Source organism: Pristiophorus japonicus, chromosome 12 (assembly GCF_044704955.1).
Source record: "Pristiophorus japonicus isolate sPriJap1 chromosome 12, sPriJap1.hap1, whole genome shotgun sequence".
Lineage (NCBI taxonomy): Eukaryota > Metazoa > Chordata > Chondrichthyes > Pristiophoridae > Pristiophorus > Pristiophorus japonicus.
Window position 1 is genome coordinate 39,971,217 of NC_091988.1, and position 5,713 is coordinate 39,976,929.

The window sequence follows — 5,713 nt, forward strand, 5'->3', positions numbered from 1 at the left end:
ACATATTGGTTAGAAAACCATCTCTAATACACCCCAGGAAATCCTCCTCCACCGTATTGCTACCAAGTTGGTTAGCCCAATCTATATGTAGATTAAAGTCACCCATGATAATTGCCATACCTTTATTGCATGCGTCCCTAATTTCCTGTTTGACGCCATCCCCAACCTCACTATTATAGTTTGGTGGTCTGTACACAATTCCCACTAACGTTTTCTGCCCTTTGGTGTTCCGCAGCTCTACCCATATAGATTCCACATCATCCAAGCTAATGTCCTTCTTTACTATTGCCGTTAATCTCCTCTTTAACCAGCAACGCTACCCCACCTCCTTTTCCTTTCTGTCTATCCTTCCTGAATATTGAATATCCCTGGATGTTCAGTTCCCAGCCTTGGTCACCATGAAGCCATGTCTCCGTAATCCCAATGACATCATATCCGTTAACAGCTATCTGCGCAGTTAATTTATCCACCTTATTACGAATGCTCCTCGCATTGAGACACAGAGCCTTCAGGCTAGTTTTTTTTAACACTCTTTGTCCTTTTAGAATTATGTTGTAATGTGGGCCTTTTTGAATTTTGCCTTTGATTTCTCTGCCCTCCACTTTTTCTTATCTCCTTTCTACCTTTTGCTTCTGCCCCCATTTTACTTCCCTCTGTCTCCCTGGCTAGATTCCCACCCCCCTGCCATGGTGATTATAAAGTAATCATAAACCAGGTTCTAGAGGGTAATGTCCCCAATACACTGCCAAATATAGAAGATTTGTTCACAACACTGAAAGGTGGTCAGATCTTCTCAAAGTTGGATCTTATGAATGCCTACTTACAGCTTGAACTAGATGAGGAGTCCAAGTCATGTTTGACTATAAATATTCATCTAGGCCTATATCAATTTAATAGGTTATCATTTGGAGTGTCTTCTGCCCAGGCCATATTCCACGTGGTGATGAATCAGATTTTGCAATGGTATTGAAGGGGTAGTATGTTATTTAAATGACATGCTAATTTCAGCACCAAATAGGCAAATTCATAACAACATATTGAATGAAGTCCTCAAACAGCTAGAGAAGCACAGAGTACGAGTGTCTGCTCACAAGTATGAGTTATTTCAAAACTCAGTGGAGTACTTAGGGTACAGAGTAGACAAAGATGGTTTACATCCCACCATGAGAAAGCTGGATGCAATCAGAAATGCACGCACTCCCAAGAATGTCACTGAACTTCGATCATTTTTGGGTCTTTTGAACTATTATGGGAAGTTCCTACTAAATTTGGCTACAGTATTACATCCACTGAATGAACTATTGAGAAAACAGGTCCATTGGAGTTGGTCAAAAGTATACGATCCAGCTTTCAAGGAGTGTAAAAGTAAATTGGTAGAGAGCACCATGTTAGTTCATAATGAGATATCCAACGAGATTAAGCAAGCATGTGATGCCTCTCTGTATGGAGTTGGGGCAGTAATCTCTCACGTATTACGTAGTGGGGAAGAGAGACCAATTGCTTTTGCTTCACGCACTCTCAGTGCCAGTGAGCGTAATAATGCGCAAATCGAAAGGGAAGCGTTGGCATTAATTTTTGGGATTAAGAAGTTCCACAAATACTTGTATGGTCATAAGTTTACCATTGTTACGGACCATAAGCCCGACAGCAATCCTCCATTCAAAGTCACCAGTTCCAACGTTAGCAGCAGCCTGAATACAGAGATGGGCTTTGATTTTGTCAGCATATACATATAATATTGGATACAGACGATCAGCTGATCACTGTAATGCTGATGCTATGTCTAGATTGCCTTCCCCATCACAAGTTACACCCGATAGAGAAGAGGTGTTCTATTTCTCATACATTGATGAACTGCCAGTTACATAGAAACATAGAAACATAGAAAATAGGTGCAGGAGTAGGCCATTCGGCCCTTCTAGCCTGCACCGCCATTCAATGAGTTCATGGCTGAACATTAAACTTCAGTACCCCATTCCTGCTTTCTCGCCATACCCCTTGATCCCCCTATCAGTAAGGACCTCATCTAACTCCTTTTTGAATATATTTAGTGAATTGGCCTCAACAACTTTCTGTGGTAGAGAATTCCACAGGTTCACAACTCTCTGGGTGAAGAAGTTCCTCCGCATCTCGGTCCTAAATGGCTTACCCCTTATCCGTAGACTGTGACCCCTGGTTCTGGACTTCCCCAACATTGGGAACATTCTTCCTGCATCTAACCTGTCTAACCCCGTCAGAATTTTATATGTTTCTATGAGGTCCCCTCTCATTCTTCTGAACTCCAGTGAATACAAGCCCAGTTGATCCAGTCTTTCTTGATAGGTCAGTCCCGCCATCCCGGGAATCAGTCTGGTGAACCTTCGCTGCACTCCCTCAATAGCAAGAATGTCCTTCCTCAGGTTAGGAGACCAAAACTGTACACAATACTCCAGGTGTGGCCTCACCAATGCCCTGTACAACTGTAGCAACACCTCCCTGCCCCTGTACTCAAATCCCCTTGCTATGAAGGCCAACATGCCATTTGCTTTCTTAACCGCCTGCTGCACCTGCATGCCAACCTTCAATGACTGATGTACCATGACACCCAGGTGAAGAGATTGGTAGAGCAACCAAACATGACCCAGTGATGTCAAAGGTGTATGATTATATTGAAAATGGTTGGCCAAACCAGGTAACAGCCAAAGATATTCATCCATTCTTCATTCGAAGGAATGAATTATCAGTCGATAAAGATTGTATCATGTGGGGTGCAAGAGAGGTTATACCAAATAAATTCAGGTCCAAATTATTAGGAGATCTCCATGACCAGCACCTGGGAATGTGCTTGACCAAGAGTTTTGCACGCAGTTACTTATGGTGGCCAGGTCTTGATAAAGATATAGAGTATATCGTGAGTCAGTGTACGACATGTCAATTGGTAAGCAAGCAACCACCATCAGTACCATTACAGCCATGGAAATGGCCTCCCAGGGTGTGGCAAAGACTACATATCGATTTTGCTGAGCTAGAAGGACAACAATTATTCATTGTGATTGATAGCCATTCGAAGTGGGTTGAGGTGTTTCCAATGTGGAAAATAACAAGTAAAACATTAGACATTTTACGAAGGTTATTTTTTTCATTTGGCCTCCCAGAAGAAATTGTTTCTGATAATAGACCACAATTTTGTTCAGAAGAATTTGCACAGTTCACGAGCAAAAATGATGTGAAACATACCAAGGTTCCACCATACCACCCTGCTTTGAATGGTGCAGCAGAGCGCACTGTACAATTTGTAAAACGTGCCCTCATCAAACAGATGTTGGATCCAAATCTAAAGAAACGACAGTTGTCATTGGACCACAAATTGGCTAATTTTCTAATTACGTATCATAATACTCCTCACACAACTACTGGTAGAACACCAGCGGAGTTGTTTCTCAACGACAACCACGAACTAGATTCTCGTTGTTAAAACCAAACTTGGCACAGTCTGTAGAAGGGACACAATTAAGGCAGCAAGAGAATCATGATAGAGGTAGAGTAAAAGAGAGAAGTGTGAAATTAAATCAGAAGGTGAGAGTGAAGAACCATCACCATAAATAGTTAAAGTGGTTACTAGGTAGAGTGGTGAAGATATGTGGTCCTCGCACATATTTGGTCAAGATGTTTGATCATGGACAGGTTAGGTTTGTTCACATTGATCATATTTTACCTACAGACATAGAAGTAGTTGAAGGTCAGAATAATTCAATTATTTCTGACTCATCAGATAGTTTTGAGGCACCAGTAGCATATCCGACATCCAAGGTACTGGAAACAAATCCAAGAGAAAATCAGAATTTAAGTCTGAGTCCGAGTCAAGCAGACAAACAGTCTGAAGTTGGAGAGAGTTCAATTGGAAATCAAGGGCATCCCTTGGAGGGAATCTTCCCTCAGGATCAGCCTCGACTGAGTTTAAATTCAACATCATGTTTGGAAGTTTCTGTTCAACAGCGACGGTATTCTCTTTGAAACAGAAAACAAGTGGTTAAACTTGATTTGTAAATATAGCAAAAATAAGTCCATGAGGCTAGACTTTCCACTAGGTGGCTAAGGCCCAAAAAAATTGGAGGCGTCTTGTTGTAAGAACAGTGGCCATTGATTGTGTTGACCCGCTGTACCTCGGTGTCCTGGATACTGTCCCCACCGTCTTCTGTTTCGCTTTCCGACCCTTCCGATTCGTATACCAGCCGAGCGGCCGTTTTTCTGCACATGCGGGCCAGATGCCCTGTATAGTCACAGTTTTTGCAAACAGCATGCTGAAATCGACACCCCCTTGATGAGTGCCTTCCCCCACACCTCCGGCACAGACCACTTCCATTGTTTCCGAAGGATGAGCTGCGTCTGGCTGATCTCTCTTGAGTTTCTCTCAGTTTGTGGTTGATTGCTCGCATTGTGGGTTGATGAGGTGTGAACGGCCGTTCATGTGGCCCTTGATGGCTTCTGATGCCACTGCCTGCTGTTGAGGGCCTGCTCGCCTGCCTTTGTCTTTGTGTGGGGGTAGCAGCTTGTTTCACGCTGTGAACCCCTTGTTCCGATGTTTCGTTAGTTGTTATACCCGCAGTGTAGATCAACCTCGTTTCTTCTTCTCCTGCCAAGAATGTCTGTGCTGCCTCTAGGGTCAAGTTCTTGGTCTCTATGAGCTGCATGGCCTATTCCTTCAATAAAAAAGTCTCTCAGTACTTCTCTCCTTAGTTCATCGGAGAACTAGACAGCCTCCGAAGTTCCGCCATGAAGTCGAGTATGCTCTGGCCCACACAGCGTCTGTGGTTGTAAAACCTGTGTCCTGCCATGTGTAGGCTGCTCGCTGGCTTCAGGTGGTCTCTTACCAGTGTGCTCAACTCTTCCTCAACTTGCTTGCTGGTTTCTCGGGTGCCAGTAGGTCCTTCATTAAGGCGTATGTTTTCGAGCCACAGCTGGTCAAGAGATGGGCTCTTCCCTTGTCTGCCTTATCATCGCCTAACCAGTCTTTGGTTACGAAGCTTTGCTGGAGCCTTTCTATAAAGTCCTCCCAATTATCTCCAGCATTGTATTTTTCATCTGGGCCGTTGGTCGCCATTCCGTGGATTCTGTAATCCCTTAACTCGTCGCCACTGTAAAGTCCTGTCCCTGCAGTACAGACTCACACGAGGCACATGCTGAAGTCAAGGTCACTCAGGACCTGCACCTTTATGACACAGCTCTCGAATGCCACACTTGCCTGAGACCTGTCCTTATATCCAGGTATCCAGTGTCTCCTGCAAGTGCACCTCTGGTGGTAAGGTAAGCTTGTGGTTACAGGTCATCTCTAGTTACAGTCATGTATAGCATGGTAAGGTACAGTTATGTACCATAGTGTGAGATACATGACAGGATGAAATCCAGAAGTCACTAGTCACTTCATACCCAATAAACCTGTTAACAATGCGTATACAATGCCCCATCTATGGTGTGGTTGGGGGGCGGGGGGTTGTGGGAGGTGGTGTAAGGCCATGCACATGCGCTGGTGTAAACATAGAAACATAGAAAATAGGTGCAGTAGTAGGCCATTCAATGAGTTCATGGCTGAACATGCAACTTCAGTACCCCATTCCTGTTTTCTCACCATACCCCTTGATCCTCCTAGTAGTAAGGACTTCATCTAACTCCTTTTTGAATATATTTAGTGAATTGGCCTCAACAACTTTCTGTGGTAGAGAATTCCACAGGTTCA